Genomic DNA, 21,784 nt, shown 5'->3' on the forward strand with positions numbered 1-21,784 from the left:
CCATCAATCCATTTGATATCTTTACCATTCCCAAATGAACTATTAGATCTCGATATTTTTTCTATCAGCTTTAACTCTTTGACCATCATTGCAGACACATGAATTGTCTTACGACTCAACGCATCAGCTACAACATTTGCCTTTCCAGGATGGTATAGCAGGGTAAAGTCGTAATCTTTGAGAAATTCAATCCATCGTCTTTGCCTCATGTTTAGTTCCTTTTGATCAAATAAGTACTTTAAACTCTTGTGGTTGCTAAAAACTTCAAGCTTTGCTCCATACAAATGATGCCTCCAGACTTTCCTCTTCCATTTAATTGTTCAAGAAGTTCGTTGTGTTGAACTGAGTATGTACAGTAGAGTAGTTTAGCGTCGGTTTCCGTCTAAGTGTAATACTTTTTGAGCTTTTCGGCGTTCCAATTTCTAGGAATTGTGCCTTTGTAGAGATCTTCGATCCCGTAAGCCTCTGTCCCGATTTTCATTCGGACTCTGTAAGGTCCCTCCCAGTTGGCGGCGAGTTTCCCTTCTTTAGAGTCCTTCTAGTTTCGCCGGAGGACGAGGTCGCCTACTTCGAATTCTCTCTTTACGACCTTTTTGCTGTGGCGAGCGGCTATTTTTTGTTTTAGCGTTGTTTCTCGCAAGGCCGCTTGGTTTCTGACTTCGTTAATAAATTTGAGCTCTTCATGTAGATTCGCCATGTTGGCTGGGGAGTCAGTGTTGGTGTCAGTCCGCCATGTGAGTTCAGTTAGCTCAATCGGTATGACTGCCTCTGTCACATACATGAGTCAAAAGGGTGACTCGCCAGTAGTGGAGTGGGGAGTAGTTCTGTAGGCACCAGAGGACCGTATGCAACTCTTCATCCCACTTATTTTTGGTTGTCTCCAGCTTCCTTCGGATTCCTCGTGGAATGACCCTGTTTGCTGCTTCGGCGAGGCCGTTAGCTTGAGGGTGCTCGACGGAGGTAAATCTTTGTTTGATTCCAATCTTCCTTAAGTAGTCCTGGAGTCTCTGGTCTATGAACTGAGTTCCATAGTCGGATATCACTAGGGTCGGTACTCTGAACCTTGCTAGGATGTTCCTTTTGAAGAAACGAAGTACGTTTTTGGCCATGATTTTCGCTAATGGTTCAGCCTCCATCCATTTTGTTGAGTAGTCGATGGCTACCACGAGATATTTGAGCTGTCCAGTGGCTTTAGGGAATGGCCCCAGAAGGTCGATGCCCCACCATGCGAAGGGCAAAGGGGAAACCAGCGACGTTAGCTCAGCGGGGGGTGCGAGGTGCATGTCCCCGTGTCGGTGGCATTTGTCGCAAAGGTTTACGTAATCTTGGGCATCTTTCAACATGGGAGGCTAGTATTACCCTGCTCGTAGGACCTTTTTTGCGAGAGCTTTAGCACCAAGGTGTTGTCCGCAGATGCCGTCGTGAACGTCTGCGAGGACTTCTTGGGTCTCGTTAGGTCTCAAACACTTGATAAGTGGCGTGATGAAACCCGTTTTGTATAAGGCTTCCTCCACTAAAGTGAATGAGCAGGCCCTTCGTTTTAGCCTTGTCTTCTCATATGGATCAGAAGGGAGTTCCCCATTCTCTATGTAACGAGAAATGGACCCCGTCAATCCTCCATGCTGATGATTGAATTGACTTCGTGACTCTGAACGTCTCGTCTATGAACGCTTGGTTCATCGAGAACTTCTTGTATGATGGTTTTGTTTTCGCTGGCAGTCTGTGTGCTAGCGAGCTTTGAAAGAATGTCTGCCCTGGTATTCAGTTCGCGGGGAACATGAGTTACCTCAACAGTTTCAAATTGTTCATTTTCTTTAGTACCAGCTGGACGTATTGTTGGAGGTGCTCCTCTTTGACCTGGAATTCGCATGTGACCTGGGAAGCTACCAACAGTGAATCGGTAAAGATTTTTACCTCTTTGGCTCCTAGGTCTTGAGCGGTTCGCAGGCCAGCTAAGAAGGCTTCGTACTCTGCAGTGTTATTGGTAATAGGAAAAGATAAACCAATAGATATTTCAAAAATGATACCTTTGTCGTTTTCTATGATTATCCCGGCCCCGCTTCCTTTAGAATTGGATGACCCGTCTACGAAGACAGTCCATTCTTCTGCGCTGTCCTCGATCAGGAAAGTCATTTTAGCGAGGAAGTCAGCGAACACCTATGCCTTTAGTGCCTTTCTGGATTCGTAGTGTATGTCGAACTCGAATAGCTCGAGTGATCACTTCATCATCCGACCGGCCACGTTGGGGCGACCCAAGATTTATCTGATGGGTTGGTCTGTTCGGACTATTACTGTATGAGCTAAAAAGTATTGCCTCAATCTCCGGGCCGCCGTGAGGAGGGTGAGAGCTACTTTTCAATTCTTTAGTACCTCATTTCAGGCCCTAGCAACTCCTTGCTGGTGAAGTAGACTGGTTTTTGTCCCTCCGTCGTTTCTCTAATGAGGATGGCGCTTACCGCGTCAGAGGAAACATAGGTATAGGTACAGTACTTCGCCTTGGTTGGGTCGCGAGTGTAATATCACGCCTGTCAGTATCGGAATATTACCAATCGATCGTGCCAGAAGATCAAAGTTTATGGAAAGAAAGTTGACGGAAATATTTATTATGAGATGTCAGCTTAATGTGGATAAAGTATCAGAGATATATTAAACACTCTTGAGGCAAGGGTATTATGGTAATTGCACACCAAAGGATATTTATATGTTTTTGGGGTAAAATATAAATATCTTCACAATCACTTTCTTTTCTCTCTCTAGGGTTTGAAGTTGGGGACTTCTCTCCCTTCTCTCTACCTCTCACGCCATTTCTTTCTCTCCAACCCTTCATCAAGCTTGCAAACTTCTTCCTTCTTGGATTCTTAGGTTAGAAGTGGATCATTCATCATGGTTTTCTTCTTCCCCTCTCTCAAGAACAACTAGAAGCTTTGGGTTATTTCCCTACTTCTTCTCCTCACCAAGAGAGGTCTATAGGTTGATAAGCTAGCAAGAAGCATGGTGCTTAGATTGCAAGAAAGAACATCAAGATGGATTGGTTTGAGCAAAGGAAGCAAGTGGATCAAAACTAGGGTTTTGGCTTACTTGAGCTAGAAACTTGGAGCTGCCATGAGAATCATTGTTTAGGTGAGTTCCTTAGATAGTTTTCCAGAAGCTTGGCACGGCCGTGCCCGATCTCTACCCCATTATAACACAATTTTTTTTTTCTTTCTTCTTCCTCATTCTCAAACACAAACATCCCTCATCCTTCAAACTTCTCCCTAAACCTCCATAACCACCAAATCCAACAAATTCTTAACCAAATCATCCTCATTCATCATTCCAAACTTAACCACCTATTAAAACCAACCTATACATATCCAAACACCCAAAATCATAATCCATTAAACCCTAACCCAACTTCTTCACCAATCTCTACACCTAAACTCATAAACCTTATTCAAACATAAACCCCAAACCTAAACCAACCTTTTCCACCAAAAATCTTTCCATACCCTAACCTTCATCAAAACACAAAGTCAAACCAAGATCAAGGACAATGGCTTCAAGGAGAAGTGGAAAAGAACCAGCAAGCGGGAGAGATAGTGGTAGGGGGACTTATCACATACATATTTAGGCAATTCGAAGTGGGTGAAGATGAGGGGATAAAACCAATTGAGGGAAACAATAGGCTAAACATAGACACCCTCATTGCTATGAATTTCATAAATCTTCATCCACCAATGCAATACCGACTCAAGCTCAATGTGCCTATTTTATTACTACTTCCTAACCCATCTCGGACTAGCATCGAGTTGGAAGCAAATTTGTTGTATGTTGATGATGACCAGGTACATGAAGAGAAAAATCTTGATGAAGGAAAAGGTGCTAACTTGCACCATGAAGAAGAACACCATGACCAAGAAGCCGGTGAGCTAAATGACAATGAAAGATGGGCATGGATGCAAACCGAGGTTGAGAGAATAAGCCCCGGACAACAAAGGCAAGGTGTTGAATTATCGGGGCTCCGAAATGATGTCCAAAGGGGAAACCACTTGAAACAAGAGAACAATGAAATGCTCTGGAGGATGATTCAACACCTTAATCTCCAAGGTCCTCCCAATGGACCTCAATAAATTGTGAGCTTTCCTCTTCCTCTCTTCCCTTATCTCTTCTCTCCTTCTTCTTATCTCTTCTTCTACTCTTTCTTCTACTCCTTCTTCTCTTTCTTTTAATTTTCTTTTCTTTTGAATCATTAAGGACAATGCTTCTCCTAAGTGTGTGTGTGGGGGGGGGGGGGGGGGGGGGGGGGCTAATAAAGTTTCTAGAGTCTTAGTGTTTTCAAAATCCCTTGAACTTTATTCTTTTGTTTTGTTTTATAGTGAAAGGCATGATTAAGTAGCTTGTTTTTAATGTAAATCATGGCATAAATTTTTTTGTTTTGTCTTTTCTTAAAAGGTTGTTTCTTGTACATGAAAGTGGTTTCTTGTGTTTTTTGTGTTCTTGCTATACCCGCATCTTGTTTTATTGTGAAAAATTCTCCAATGAGAAAAGCACTCAGTTGCAATCTTTGAGCAAATGTATGAGTAGGTATTTTAAGGAGCACGTTTTATCTTTAATGGTAACTTAGACCCTTAAAAGTCTTTAGAGTAAAAGTAATATAAGTTTGTGTGGGAAATAATTAATGAGCTTTATTGTTATATTCTATTACAAATTGTTAAAGTTAAATGGGGCTGGAGAATGTCACCAACATATGGAGGAAAGGACACCCTCTCTCTGACTTCCTAAATGTGGTGGTGACTCCCTAATTGAACTTAAATTCCAAATCCCTCAAATGAGGAAATAAATTCATCAAAGTTAAGGGGAAAGGACACCCTCTCCAAAAAGACTTCCTACGAGAAGATGATAAAATTTTGCAGCACTACTTAGGGTGATTTTGAATCTAGGAGGAAAGGACACCCTCTCCATAAAGACTTCCTATGAGGATAGATAGCCCCTAAGCAATCTACAACCCCTTGTGCTTAAATTGTTAATCTAATTTAATTTTAACTAAATTCCCATCACTCTTATATGAAATGAAGAAAGGACTTTTCTCGGTTACTTTAGCATTAAGGATAGAACCTGTTCCTCATAATATCTGTCTTATACAAGAGCAAGAAAAGGGTTGGACTGCACACACACACACTCACTTGAGACTTGTTGTTGGGTTGAATAGGTTCACAAGGAATACTTGAGGTTGTGATTAGTGTACATTGAAATAAAACCTTAAGAGAGACATGAGTTTTCAATGGTGTTTCCATATGTTAAATCTTTTTGTTGCTACTATGTCTATTGCCTTTTGCTTGAGGACAAGAAAAGATTCAAGTGTGGGGGAGTTTGATGAGTCATTAATTAGCTAGTTTTTATATATTATTTAGTTTCGTTTTAATTAGATTAGATTTTATTTTATTTTAATATTGTTTCCTTTTTGAGCTATTTTACTTCAATTGCATATTTTTATATTTCAGGAGTGAATATTTGATGGATTAAGTTCTGGAGCAAAAGAAAGGAGTCTGAAGCTGATTCGGAGCAAAAATACGAAGATTTGGGAGCAAAAATTTAATTCCCCCAAGTCAGAAGCTTGGCACGGCCCGTGCCAACATGTGGCACGACCGTGCCACCCCCCAGAGCACCCTTTTGCGGCTTTTACTTAGGACTTAAGCTACTCTGTTTTAGTTTTACCGAAAAGTCATGTAGTTTTATTTAGATTTGAATTTATTTTATTGCAATATTATTTCCTTTTTGAATCTTTTTATTACAATTGCATATTTTATATTTCAGGAACGAATATATGATGGAAGATGTCTTGGAGCAAAAGAAAGGAGTCTGGAGCTGATTTGGAGCGAAAATACAAAAGATTCAGAACAAAAATATAGAGCCCCCAAGTCAGAAGCTTGGCACGACCCGTGCCAACATGTGGCACGGCCGTGCCACCCTCCAGAATACCTTTTGCTGCTTTTTCTTCAAGCACAAGTTTCTCTGTTTTAGTTTTACCGAAAAGCCCTTGTAATTGCTTAGATTTTAAGTCGATTGTAAAACTATAAATAGAGTAGCTCTCCTTCACAAATATTCATCTTTTGTTCTTGGAAATAATATGCGACAATTGTTTCTTTGAATAAAAGTTCATCTTTATTTTCTTGTTATTTATTTTATGTTCTTCTTCTTCTTCTTCTTCTTCTTCTTCTCCATATCTACAATGAACGTGAGTGAGTAGATTTCTCTTGTTTTGGGATTGTTGCATAAGTCTAATGACATAATCCTAATCAAACCAAGCTTTAACCCTAATTTCATGTAACCGTAATTTCTAATCTAGATTCACTATTTTAACATGAATTAACCATTATCAAACTATGGAAACGAAAGTGAAGGGTTTGATAATTGTTAATCCATCATCTCAAATACCAATTCATAATGCGAAAGCGGAGCATTGATATTGGAACAAGTGAATCTAGACAAGAATTGCAAAGGCAGCGAAATAATCTTTGCAATTCTTGAGACATGTGTAGTTTCAATCATAAAACCTTCTTCTAGTAATCAAGTCAGGGAAATAGGCTTTGGCAGCTAGGGGTAAACTCTCACCGGACTTTTATCAGAAATGTGAGGGACTAAAGGGAAACCAGTCTTTAGAAATTAAGGTGTAAAACATGAAATTAGAAGTTAAAGTCTTGGCTAGTGAAGGACCTGTCATTAGGATGAACCAATAATTCCAAGACTCTTTTATTTTATTATTGTTATTTCTTTTAATTAAAAATCCAAACTTTTTAACCTTTGAAACCTTCATCTAATCATTATTAAAAGTTAATTAAATTCATAACTCCCTAGCAGAACGATACTCTCTTTTACTACTATTACTTCGATAGATCGTGCACTTGCGGTTTGGCCTATCAGTTAGTAGTTGCCATCATGCTTAATTCCGGTGCAGCGCCTCATTGGTGGGGGGAAATTTTAGTAACTGTTTGCTACGTGCTAAATAGAGTACCTAAAACTAAGAACAAAATTTCTCCTTATGAAATTTTGAAGAAAAGACAACCAAATTTGTCTTATATTCGAACATGGGGCTGTCTAGCCTATGTTAGGATTCCTAATCCCAAGAGAGTCAAACTAGCCAGTAGAGCCTATGAATGTGTATTCATTGGGTATGCCTTGAACAGTAAAGCATATAGGTTTTATGACCTAAAGGCTAAATTGATCATAGAATCAAATGACGTCGATTTCTATAAAACGAAATTTCCCTTTCTATCAAGAGATAGTGGGGGTAATAGTGGGGACGCAAATATGAACTCTACACCTGATCACAATCCAGTGATTAGGAATAGTGATAAGAACATCATAATTGATGTAACAGAACTTCGAAGAAGTAAGAGAGCAAGAACTGCTAAAGAGTATGGACCTGAATATGTGGTCAATACATTAGAAGAGGATCCATCAAATCTTAAGGAAGCTTTGTCTTCCTTGGATGCTGACTTATGGCAAGAAGCCATAAATGATGAAATGGATTCTCTACAGTCTAACGAAACTTGGCACTTGACTGAACTGCCTCCAGGCTACAAACCAATAGGTTGTAAATGGATTTTGAAAAAGAAACCGAAACCTGATGGAACTGTTGATAAATACAAGGCACGCCTTGTAGGCAAAGGTTTCTGACAAAGAGAAAATATAAATTTTTTTGATACCTACTCACCAGTTACTCAAATCACATCCATAAGGTTACTAATTTCCTTAGCTGCTGTTTATAACTTAATTGTACACCAAATCGATGTGAAAACTGCCTTTTTGAATGGTGAGTTGGAAGAAGAAATCTATATGGAACAACCTGAAGGTATTGTAATCCATGGACAGGAAAACAAGGTCTGTAAGTTAGACAAATCTCTGTATGGTCTAAAACAAGCCCCTAAGCAATGGCATGAAAAGTTTGACAACTTAATGATTTCGAATGAGTTCAAAGTGAATGAAAGTGACAAATGTATCTACTACAAGTATGATAAAAACATTTGCATTATTATATGTCTATATGTGGACGAGCTACTCATATTTGGGTCAAACATTCCTGCCATAAACTCTGTGAAATCACTGTTGAGTAACAACTTTGATATGAAGGACCTAGGAGAAGCTGACGTAATTTGTAACACCCCGTTTTCCCAATATAAATAAATGTAAAGAATATCAGAGTTTCTCATCAGAAACGGAGCATCACATTCATCTTACAACATTATCCACAATTATAATAATAGAAAGTACTATTTATTAAAATAACCAGCCTTTATAATAATCCAATAATCATATGCAGCGGAAAAGTTTTACATCGTCTTATAAAATCCTTGGCACTAAAGGCCACAACTTAACATCTTAAAATAGTCTTCATGAAATCAGTCTAACAATAATAAAAGAAATACGTAACAAGGAAAACAATGCATCAAACAAAACCCCATCCCGTTACGTATCAGAGCATCCTAGACGACACGACGGAGATCACTCACAACTGCACTATTCTTCGTTACCTGCAAGTTACTCATACGAAGAGCAACATTTTCAAGCAGAAGGGGTGAGATACATAATCAAAAATAATAAGCATGTAATTCATCAATGGAATTTAACAACGTAACTACAACCTTTAGCAACTTATTACTTCACATAACTCTTCATTAACAACTCATTGATAGCAATCAATTTAACAACAACAGCAAAAACAACTTAGACATCGACGACACCAACTCGATTATGCAACATCATCAACTTAACATCATTTGATAAGGATAAAGCAACCCACAACATCTTAAACATCAAATATATGTATATATTCATCATTATATAACATTAACTAATATCGTCCATTAAGGTCAGAACAACAACAACATCATCAAGGGCAGCAACAACATTTTAAGCAATCTTCATTTTTTTCATGTTATGACGACTCTACAATGCAATAACAACTCCTCATCTTAAACAACAACATCTTAGACAACTTCAATATGCATGTGGTACCACCAGGGCATTAAGCCCCCATGTCTAAGGTCATAAATGGACCTGTCGGGCATTAAGCCCCCATCTCTAAGGTCATAATGGACCTGTCGGGCATTAAGCCCCCATCTCTAACTATGCAACGACACAACTCTAATGCAATGACATAACTTTCGTACAACAACTTGAATCGCATAACATCATAATATTATGTATCATACAATACTCACATAATGTATTCCAACATATCAACAACAATAACAACATATACATTAATCAATTACATTCATATCAAAGTCCAAAACATTCTTCAAAAGAAAATCAAGTTTGATCAATAAGACATAAGCCAAACACTCATAAAACACCTCAAATAAATCCATAATACTTAAGTTGAAGTTGGGAAACCAACCATAAGTTTTTGGACTAACTTGGACTATTTTCTTAAAGTTTTCTTAAAGTTTTCTGAAGACCCACTTGGACTATTTTCATCATTACTCAAAATCTACACATAATTTTCTAGCCACTCCAAAGCCATTAGAAAGCTAACTCAAATATCTACAACTTTCATGTTTACACCGAAAGCTAACTCAACACAAAAATGGGTGAAAAAGACACAAGAACGCAAAAATCAAAGTTCTGACAGCACGCAACGAAAGCACAACAAGCAGTCACCCATGACGGGCTGCCTTGCTGCGCCCAGGCGCTGGACAGCTGTGCCCAAGCGTGGGCAGGCAGTAGCCAGCGACCTGCGATGCAGCTCTGTGCAGCCCCATTATTTTTTCGGTTTCACTGTTTCATCCATAAACACCTAACCGTTACCCCGAATCTGATTCCGTTTTCGCCTACGCGTTCTATTCGACAAATCCTATTATATTTTACTGAAAAAAAATCATATTTTCAAATCTCCAAAGCAGCTTATCCCAGAATCACTTATTTCATCAAAAACACTTAAAATCACTTTTTTCTCAGAATCTCAATTTTCATCAACCCAACCCCAAATTTGATAAGGAACATTGCCTATGATAAATCTAAGACATGAACATCAATTTAACATAACTTCAATGAATTTTCTATTCTATTAACAACTAAACACATCTTCAAAACCTAACTTCTCAAACAACCAAAACTATGAACATCAACATAAGATTTACCCTAATCCCCAAAACTCACAACCTACAACCTTTGCCAAACCCAATTTCAGAAAACATACTTAAGATTAGAGAATATGAATCCCACCCTTACCTTAGATTATTTTTCTGAATTCCAACGGCTGCATTCTTCGTTCTTAGGGTTCTCGCAGACTTCTCCTCTTTTCTCCAATTGTACGTGTTCTGATTTTCTTGTTCTCTAAACTGACTCTTAACCCTATCTCTAATTGCTCTTCTCCCTAAAAACTACTCTCTTCCCTAATTACCTATTTATTTCTAATAATTATAATTCTCCTCCACATAATAATGATATTAATACTTATAATATCAACCATTAATACATATATTCCACCAAAATATATAAATCACACAATATTATACTAAGATGCAATAAATCAATTAAATAATAAATATTAAAAATAGGTCGTTACATAATTCTTGGCATCAAGATTACTAGATCAGATAAAGGAATTTCCTTGGATCAGTCTCACTACGCTGAGAAGATATTAAGGAAATACAACTAATTTGATTGTAAACCTGCAAGCACACCCTATGATCCAAGTGTAAAACTTTTCAAGAACACTGGAGATGGTGTTAGACAAACAGAATATGCGAGCATCATTGGCAGTCTCAGATATGCCACTGATTATACTAGACCTGACATTGCCTATGTCGTAGGACTCTTATGCAGATTTACAAGTAGGCCAAGCAAGGAGCATTGGCATGCTATTGAGTGAGTCATGAGATACCTGAAAGGGACTATGACATTAGGACTGCATTATCAAAAATATCATGCTGTACTTGAAGGGTACAATGATGCAGATTGGAACACCCTGTCGGATGATTCCAAAGCGACCAGCGGCTATATATTTAGCATAGCTGGAGGAGCTGTTTCTTCGAAGTCTAAGAAACAAACTATCCTGGCTCAGTCCACAATGGAATTTGAGATGATAGCACTAGCTACTGCTAGTGAAGAAGCAAGTTGGCTAAGATCCTTGCTAGCTGAAATCCCTTTATGGGAGAAACCGTTACCTGCTGTGTTAATTCATTGCGATAGTATCGCGACTATTGCAAAGATTAAGAATCGTTATTATAATGGAAAGAGACGACAGATAAGGCAAAAACACAACATGATTAGACAGTGTATCTCTAATGGAGCGGTTAGAGTTGATTTTGTACGTACGAATGAAAACTTAGCTGATCCTTTGACGAAAGGACTTAATAGAGAGAAAGTCCGAGAAACATCCAGTAGGATGGGAATAATGTCTATAGCTCACTGAATGATGGTAACCCGACCTATATGTCTAGAGATCCCAAGACTTAGGTTCAATGGGTAAAAACAAGTCATGAAGTGATAGAACATGCTATGAGAGAAAGAATATAGAAAGCATGATCCTGCAGCGAAAGAAGGATGAGTTAATAGCAACTCTTAATGAGATCTATAATCTATGTTGAGTGGGGAACACAGCTACAAGAGTACCCTTGATAGACTCACCTATACGAATGTGGAACTTAGGCCGGTCCTATGGAATTTCGAGGCAGAATTCCTAGAGCATTCGTTAAAACCGGGATACACGTGCATGGCCTTAAAACGCACGGGCTTTTAGAATACACCTATGAAAAGGTTTGTGTGTGGATTCTATGTCTGAGATAGAGTTCAATGCTGTAAGCAACTCTTGTTAAATCAGAATACCTTCCACTATGCAAAGGTTTAAGTTGTTGGCGACACCTTTGTATATTAGATAATCATATGGAAACGTTTTACGAAACCAATTTGAAGAAAAAGTGGGGGATTGTTGGAACACTAGTTAATTCTAGTGAGAAAATTGGAAAGAAAAACACTATGGAAAACTAGTGTGTGGGTATGTGACTTAAAAATGTCCCATATTGGAGAGTCACCCCAACTAGTGAGGGTTTATATATGGGAAGAATGACCTCCAAGGGTGTGCCCTTGGGATACCCACTTTTGTGAACGGGTGAACGCCTACAAAAATATATATCACGCGCGCGACGACGACGCCGCCGCCGTCAGTCCGACCGGCCGGGTCGGTCGGGCTGGGCTTGGGCTTGGGTCGTGGATTAAAAAATGATATATATTTTTTGTCACTTGAAAATGTTAAATTAATTAATTAATTAATTTTTCGTTATACGAAAGCGTTACGCATAACAAATGAATGTGTTACGGACCGACCCGACCCAAAACGCGTACTCAAACTGATCCAAAATGAGTATCCAATTAGGAAAACCTAAACGCATGACTTGAGGATCAAGCCGACTTGATCCGCAAGTCTCTCCTTTTTGGTTACGAACTCTGCCTATAAAAGGAGAGCTCGCCCCACTCATTCTACACATCGAAATTCACAGTTGATGCTTCCTGCGCTTTTCCTCTCTTCTCCCTTCGATTTGTGTTAACGAATCGTTCTTTTTTTCTACTCCTTTTTGTCCCTTCGGTTTCGATAAGAGTGGTTACATACCATATTCGAGTGGTTTTAATCGAGCGATTAAACCATATTTGAGGTGTAAATTCTTGAGCGATTACATACTGTGCAGCGCGTAATCGTAACAGTGATCTGGGCTGTTTTATCCTGGAGGCGGCGCGGTTGTTAGTCTACCTTGCACAAACTAGGGTAGTGCTGCGAAACGTCTTAAAGAAAGCGACCTGGTCGTGAAATACAAAGAGAGTTCACTAAATAAAAAGAGAGAGAGAGAGAGAGAGAAGAAAGACACAAAGCAATTTATAGTGGTTCCTTCCACAATCCGGAAGTAGCCCACTCCTCCTTGCACTTCCAAGGAGAGTTCACTAAAATAAATATCTGATTACAATTGCTCAAGCACTAAAGCAAGAGACTTCAAACTAACTAAAGCACAAATGCAAGATATTTCCTATGAAGGTGAGAAAAACACAAAAATCAGGGGTTGAATTGTGTTAGATTTTTCTTCGTTTTCTCCTAAGCTGAAAACACTTGGCTAGAGGCAGATAACGTACTGCTTCTGAAGTGATGTTCAGAACTAACTTGCAGCGGATAAAACAGAGAGAGAAAGAAGAAGGACACAAAGCAATTATATAGGTTCCTTCCACAAACCGAAAGTAGTCATGTCCCCCTTGCACTTCCAAGGAGAGTTCACTATAATGTATTATCTGATTACAACTGCTCACTGCTAAACTTAGCAAGAGACTTCAAATGCTCAAGCACAACTTCGAGAGACTTCCTGTGCTCCTGAACACAATCAAGAGACTTCTATTGCTCAAGCACAACTGCAAGAGACTTCTAATCAAACAAAATTACAAAGAAAAATGTTTGAGGATGAACACTTGATATACAATCAGTGGTGTTCATAATACAAATCAAATATAGACTCTTAAGACTCTAGAATTTTTAAGATATGAACTTTGAAAAAGAAATTCTAAGTGAACTTTGAATGCAGAATAATTTCAGTAGAGTTTTGGCATTTGTAAATTGTTGTTGAGTCCTTGCCAATCTCTAAGTCTTCACTCCTTTATATAGAGGTGTGAAAGAGAAGTTGTGAATTGCCAGCACATCAAAAAGAGTCGTTTGAAGCTTTGATCCATCAGCAATGATCTTTTGCCTGATATGGTTGTTGTCCTATGAAGGATCAATTTCAAATCCATTCCCATTGTGAAGGAATATGGTTGCATGCATAGTTGTTTTTCTTGTCTTGTAGCAGAGACACTACAGAGTATTGGAGGTAGTGGTTGTACACTTCGTACAATTGTACTTTGTCAACGCTTTTTGAACAATAAGTATCCAATGCCTTCAAATCCTTTCAAATGATCGTTGCTTCACACTTCCAGTCTTCTGCAATGCTTAGACGAGTTTAAATTTATTGAACAGCCTTTGAAGCTTTAAGTCTTGCATCTCCTGATGAACTTCAGCTTCTGGTGATGAACTTGCTTCTGATGACGTCACCACTTCAGGAGCACTTTGTCTTCAGGAGCACTATGACTTCAGGAGCACTTCTCTTCAGACGCTTTAAGCTTCCTTTTTGTTGATTCCTTAGCTCTCTTTTGTTCATCCAGAACTTATTTAAGATGTCAAATTTTTGTCTATGGTCTTGCACACTTGAACAAATATTAGTGATGAGTCATTAATTAGCTAGTTTTTATTTATATATTATTTAGTTTCGTTTAATTAGATTAGATTTTATTTTATTTTAATATTGTTTCCTTTTTGAGCTATTTTACTTCAATTGCATATTTTTATATTTCAGGAATGAATATTTGATGGATTAAGTATTGGAGCAAAAGAAAGGAGTCTGGATCTGATTCGGAGCAAAAATACGAAGATTCGAGAGCAAAAATATAATTCCCCCAAGTCAGAAGCTTGGCACGGCCATGCCACCACCCCCTAGCACCCTTTTGCTGCTTTTGCTTAGGACTTAAGCTACTCTGTTTTAGTTTTACCGAAAAGCCCATGTAGTTGCTTAGATTTTAAGTCAAATGTAAACTATAAATAGAGTAGCCTCCCATCACAAACATTCATCTTTATTTCGTGGAATTCAATAAGTGACAATTGTTTTCTTAATAAAGTTCTCTTTTTATTTCTTTACTTCCTTGTTATTTACTTTATGCTTTCTCTCTTCTTCTCTATGTCTACAATGAATATGAGTGAGTAGACTTCTCTTGTCTTGGGATTGTTGGATAAGTCTAATGACATAATCCTAATCGAACCAAGCTTTAACCCTAATTCCATGTAACATTAATTTCTAATCTAAATTTACCGTTTAAACATGATTTAACCATTATCAAACTGTGGAAACGAAAGTGGAGGGTTTGATAATTGTTAATCCATCATCTCAAATATCAATTCATAATGCGAAAGTGGAGCGTTGATATTGGAACAAGTGAATTTAGACAAGAATTGCAAAGGCAGTGAAATCGTCTTTGCAATTCTTGAGAAATGAGTAGTTTCAATCCTTATAAGCTTCTTCTAGTAATCAAATCAATGAAATAGGTTTGGTTTCTAGAGGTAAACTCTCACTGGACTTGGTCGGAAAGGTGAGGGGCTAAAGGGAAACCGATCTTTAGAAATTAGGTATAAAGCATGAAATTATGAGTTAAGGTTTTGGCTAGTGAAGGACTTGTCATTAGGATGAACCAATAATCTTTCTTCTCCTCTAATCATTCTCTAAAGGTTAATTAAATTGAACAACTCCCTGTTGGATGATACTCTTTTTTTATTACTACTTCGATAAACGGTGCACTTGCGGTTTATCCTATCAAGTTTTGGCGCCGTTGCCTGGGAGTTAACTGATTTGATTAACTTTTTCTTAGTGATTAGAGTTCTTTTTCTTTTCTTTTCCTTTTCTTCTTTTACACTTTTCTTTTCTTTCTTCACCGTTAACTTTTTGGAAAGCACAAAAATAATAACGACATGGCTGAAGAACGTACTCTTAAAGACTATGCGATTCCTTCAACAGAAGAGCCATGTGCTATTATTGTGTATCCAACGGTTGAGGGTGAAAACTTTGAAATCAAGCCTGCCTTACTTAACTTGGTGCAGCAAAATCATTTTTTGGGATCCCCCGACAAGGATCCCAATCTTCATATCTCAACTTTCTGGCGACTCATTGTAACTTATAAAGCAAACCAAGAAGCCATAAGACTACATCTTTTCGCTTTTTCTCTAAAAGATAAAGCTCTCACTTGGTTTCACTCCCTAAGAGTCGATTCCAATACTTCATGGGATCAAATGAGGCGAGAATTCATCGGCCGCTTCTTTCCTCCATCTAAAATCTCCCGACTAAGGGCAAAGCTTTATCAATTTACTCAAAAAGAAGGGGAGTCTCTTTATGACTCGTGGGAGCGTTTCAAGGAAATGCTTAGACTTTGTCCCTGTTATACCCTAATTTTGGAACATTCAAGTGAAACATGCATGAACAAATGGGTGTCAATGTCCATTTCAATGCATGTTACCAGCAGGTTGTTCCCCAGGATGATATGTGGTCAATGGCAAGAATGAAAAAACAGAATGAGAACGAAAAATGAAAATAAAAAGCTCGCTAAGTCGAAAACCCGAAAGGGCGGCTTAGGCAAAAATGGGGCAATGAAGAGAATGTGTTCCCGGTGAATCAAAAACCCAAAAGGGCGGTTCAGGCAAAAATGGGATTGAGAAGTGAAAAAATGAAAAAACAGAATGAAAGAATGAAAAATGAAAAATGGAAGATGATATGAAAAGCATTGACCACAGATGCGAACATCCAATGTTTACCCAGCACTGACGCGCCTAGCAATGGCGACCTGTATCAAAGAATCTCCCAAGGTTCCCTTTTCAGCAAAATTTGCATATATGATGCGATATGTTGCCCTCAACCAGGGTTTCGATACGGTTCTCAAACGTCGATTTCTCCAAAGAGGATTTCCAGGTGTATATGTTATAGCACGAGCCACTACGTGCCCAATCTTCCAATATCTTGTCCGTCTCTGTGGAACTATCCTGCCAAATTGCAAACAATCATGCATCTCCAAGCATCCATACATGCACAATCATGCATTCTATGTGCTCATGCATTTGTAAAATTGTTATACCATACATACATGTTGCATTTTCAATCTCAATTACCAACTCAATTCAATGTCTATGTAAAAACCCCTGAAAAATTTCTATGAGCCAACGTTACTTTGCCAGATTTCTACCTGCAAGATTGAGGTCTGTGCTAAAATCTCAGTGAAAGTTTATTATTTTTTGGGCCAACGATAATGGTCATGGCTATCTTCAAATCAAGTCAATGTCGATCTACTCTCAATTTGCATCTTGTTAAATCAAACTCCCAATGTATCTTGCTATGTGCCTATGTTTCCGGTCAAGCAGCAAGTTCGATCCAAAGAACAACTTGTACCTGCCTATCTGTTTGTGTTTTCGATCGAGTAGCAAGTTCGATCCAAAGAACAGCTTGTACCTGTCTATATACCTATGTTTCCGGTCCAGCAGCAAGTTCGATCCAAAGAACAGTTTGTACCCGTCTGGTGTTTTGTAATCAGTCAAGTAGCAAGTTCGATCCAAAGAACAGGTTGTACCTGCCTATCCGTTTGTGTTTTCGATCAAGTAGCAAGTTCGATCCAAATGACAGCTTGTATCGGCCTATGTGTCTGTGTTCCCAATCAAGTAGCAAGTTCGATCCAAAGAACAACTTGTACGTGTCTTTTATTTGTATTCTCGGTCAAGTGGCTAGTTCGATCCAAAGATCAGCTTGTACCTGCCTGTTTGTTGCCCGTTCTGTCTACCTTGATGTCTGTCAATCCCCTGGTGGTGTGACATAGCTTGTAGACTCCGATTTTGCTTGTCTTACATTCATAATTGAAATGTTGCATGACATTCATTGTTAAAAATGTGAAAGCATATTTTTATGTCCAAAAATAACGTCATGTCTGATATTTAAGTATCTTCGTCCCGTCAAACAAAGACTTCGTCTCGTGATTATCCGGACAAAGAAACTTAAATAGGGGCAGCTATTATACCCTAATTTTGGACCTATAAATATTAGCTCAAAATGTTTTTATCTCTGATATGTGTCTTTGACCTTTGAGAGATTACCAATTTGCTACCGTTTACCTTGATATTTTACTCTGTTGTATCTGCATATTTCTACTGTCTGTGTTTGAAAGTATTTTCAATTGTGATTTTGTCTATGTTTTTCTGCATTTGAAACCATCCAAAGGGTTTTTTCTTGCATTCCAAGTTATTTGAAATTGCCTCTGAGTAATTGCATATTTTTTCCACATTTTATTTCAATGTTATTTGCAAAAATCATGAAAAAGGGTATTTTAGTCATTTCCTGCATTCAAACTCATTTTAGTCCCTGTAAATTGTCTCTGTGTCTTTCCAGTTAGTTTACATAAATCTTGTTTTAATTCCATGTTAAAATACCATTCAAAAATCGCATTTGAGTCATTTTGGGTCAATTTAGTCCCTAGGGGCATTTTGGTCATTTCACCCAAAATTTTGACAGAGAGGTATTTTAAAATACCTCATTTTGTAATTGTTTCATTTTAGTCCTTTTGTTGATTTTATTTCTTTTGGTCATTTTAGCCCTTTTCTTCATTTGCAGATTAGTCCTTCAGTTTTCTTATTTTGCAGAAAGGTCCTCAAGTCCAATAAATCCAAAGCCGAGTCACTCAAGTCCAGGGATAGGTGGCGCACTCCTATTGGCTCAAAAAATCACAGTTGTCCTATAAATACCGTCCATCTCATCACATGTGTCAGAGGGAGAACCCATTAGTCACATGCCACATCACAAACACTTCTCATTTTCTCTCTCCATTCGGTTAAGATCAAAACCCAGAGAAACACCAAGAACGTGAAGAACAATCCAAAACCCTAAAATTCCAGAATGCAAATTCAAGATCAAATGCAACGAATTCGTGATAATTCTCAGTGATTCATTGAAGAATCTTCATCATCGAATCATCTTCTCTGCAATTCAAGTGTGAATCCACCACTGTTAGTGGCGAACTCAAGCACGATCACAGAAAATAATCAGAGAAGAAGAAGAAGAGGGATCGAAGGTGAAAGATCTAACCAGAGAAGAAGAAGAGGAGGAATCACCGATTTATTTTCGGTTCAAGCACTTACCAGAAGATTTCGAAGCTTTTCTAAGGATCTTTCGATTCAAATCTCCGATTAAAATCAGGTAATCACAAAGAACCTCTTTATTTTCATCGCAAAAGCTCAACGAAGGTTTGTGAGAACAAATAAACGGTGAATCGAAGCAGATAAACGAGCCTCAGAACTTGTTCTTTCGAAAAACTTTGAAAAAGATTGAAAAGATTTGAAACCGAATTTCCAGATGTAGATGTACAACGTTTCACCGTTTATTTTCCAGTTTTGAGTTCATATTTGTGTTCGTATTGAAAAAATAAGTGGATTAGGGTTTAGAATTAAGAAGATCGGAGTTGTTTGAGGTGGTGCCGGAAACTGGAAATCACGCCGGAGAGGATGAAGATTCCGGCGGACCTATGAAGATCCCGGCCGATCTTCATCTTCCCCGGCCGTTTCTTTCCAGAAACCGGCGAAGGGGAGAACCGGTGAGAAGAGAGAAGTGAGAGCTTCTCTCACTAGAAAATGTTAGAGAGAGAAAGAGAGGAGAAAAGTGAGGAGACCGGTGTGGAGAGGGTTTTATAAACCTCTCCTTCGCCTCTCAACCGTTAGATCTAGGTTGGAGTGGATCTGGATCAATCCAATGGCTGAGAGTTTTCCCAGTGATCCAGATCCATTAGGTTTGGGCTTAGGCTTAGTCTTGTACTGGATCTTGCTATTTACACTCTGGATCTTGCTATTTACACTCTGGATCTTGCTATTTACACTCTGGATCTTGCTTTTTACACCTTCTGCATGTCAAAACTTTGCACAAAAATTCCAAATAAATTTCTGTGAATTCTTGATAATTTTCTTGGTGTTTGTATGATATTTTTACATGATAAAATTTGATAAAAAAAATATGTGTATTGATTCTTGTTACTTGTTTACTTTTTTGTTAATTTTTTGAGAAATTTTGCTATGTCTTTGACCATGATATCTTAATGCATGATATTGGTACTTGATATGTGATTTTGAGATGTGTTTACCACTGTTTTTGTGTTCACTCCACTGTTTTGGAATTGACTTGGTAGTTTCTTGTTTTACAAGTCATGTGAACTTTTTCTTTTAAGTGAAAATAAAATGTGCCTAAAATGAGTCATAATTTTTTTGGCTTGATATTGCTTTATGATTTTTATGTCAAGGCTGAAAAAGAACCTTTGAAAATTGCTATGGTATGAAAATTATAGGTCATGTGCTTGTGTGAAATTTATGATCAATTTTAGGCATACATTGTCATTTGTTGTTAGTATTTTTTTGCCATTATTTAGTGCTATTTCACTTGCCAATAATCTCTACCGTATTATGCCATACGATGCACTAACCATTTCATGCATTCTCTCATAGCATTTCATCTTCAATTGTGATAACTTTAGGTTTCTTGCACTTTAGATCTTCTTGCAAAATTTAGAATGTAAAATTAGGGCTTTGTAATTTTTTACTTCTATGTCTTTAAATTCTTGCAAGACTTTAGCTTGTACTTAGGGCCAATGTAACTCCAAAAAGAAATAGTGAAAATGCACCGACACAAGCACCGACACAATGCACACACGGTGTATGGATTTTTTGCCGCTTTACGACGTAGTTGTTTAGGAAACGTGAAGCTTAGAAAAATTCCTATTTTCAAGAAAACAAATAAGCATCACTCAAATTATTTTCTAAAGAAACCTTGGGATCAAAATCCCGTTGTATTTCCTTTCCAATTTTCTTAATCAAAAATCCAAATGAATCTTAATCTCTACTTCGATTAATTCTTTTGCAAATAATTGAACCAACCTCACTATTTTCCAATCACAAGCCTTAAGGCCTCTTTTCTCTTCTTCAAACTTGTATTTTTAAAAATGTAAAATCAATCATAACCCACCAAAAACAATTTTTGAGAATGAACTACGATTGGTTTTGATCCCTTAAAAGGGTACGTAGGCAAGGAGCCAATACTCCTCCAAATCAAATAAAACAAAAATCCAAACACATTCTTCTCCCTCCAATTCTTAACCCAGCAAACCTTTAGGTGTGAATAGCATTTTCAAATAAATAGCATTTAAAAGTAAAGCGTTAGATGTAGAAAGTAAAGACAGTTCCTATAGGATACTATAGTCGTTATGGGTGCCTAACACCTTCCTATAACGAAAACAACTCCCGAACCTCGTTTCTCAAGGGTTTTCTCCTCATTTTGCCCTTCCCAAGAAAAAATGGAGGCATCAAAGGTTAAAAAGGTCCAAGCTTAATCAATGCCTGATACCCGAAAACCAAGATGAAACAGCTGGCGACTTCACTGGGGAGATTTGAGAGTTACGCCTAGTCTTTACTTCTTACACGTGCGCTTTACTTTTTTTTCTTGCTATACTTGCCTACTTGTTTATATTTTTTTTTGCAAACGTGTGGGAGTGAGAATATTAAAGTCTTACACCCGGGCTGAGTGAACTTAGGATTAGGGGGGATATAATCGACAATTCAATCCGAGGGTTGCCTCGTGTATTGAGTTATGCGATCAATCCCACATAGCTGAGGCATTTTGGGGGTGATGTTGTCGGCGCGTGTTTGTCGCGTTTAGGCACTTTGCTTCCAATCGTCACGCGATACTGCACTCAGGTTAGACCTTCTTACGAATAATCATGGAGCGAGTGTTTGTCTCGTGGCACCATGGTATACGTGGGAGAGGTTGCGACTTGGGAACCTTTTATAGAACCCGGTTACTATAACTCAAACCCTAGTATCACCGGACACCGTGTCCACCCATGTTCTCTTCGTACTTGAATGTGATCATGCATACATGCATACATGCATAAACTTTTTTCCATGCATTTATCGAAGGGCTTAGACAAATTAAATTTGTAAACATTGTAGGAATGGGGAAGACTAAGTCCTACAAGTTCATGAAGGTTGATTTGGCCAGCTTGAGAGATTTGGCATTCAAGATCGAGGATCCGACCGGTTTCCGACGCCGTTATGGGGACTTACTTACTCTTCTCTGGACTAATGTGGAAGAGAAGCTTGTGCATACTCTAGTGCAATTCTATGATCGGGATTATCGGTGCTTCACTTTTCCTGACTTTCAGTTGGTACCTACCC

The sequence above is a fragment of the Medicago sativa genome, chromosome 6, assembly GCF_051527215.1.
Source record: "Medicago sativa cultivar Bolivia chromosome 6, Bolivia_mono, whole genome shotgun sequence".
NCBI lineage: Eukaryota > Viridiplantae > Streptophyta > Magnoliopsida > Fabales > Fabaceae > Medicago > Medicago sativa.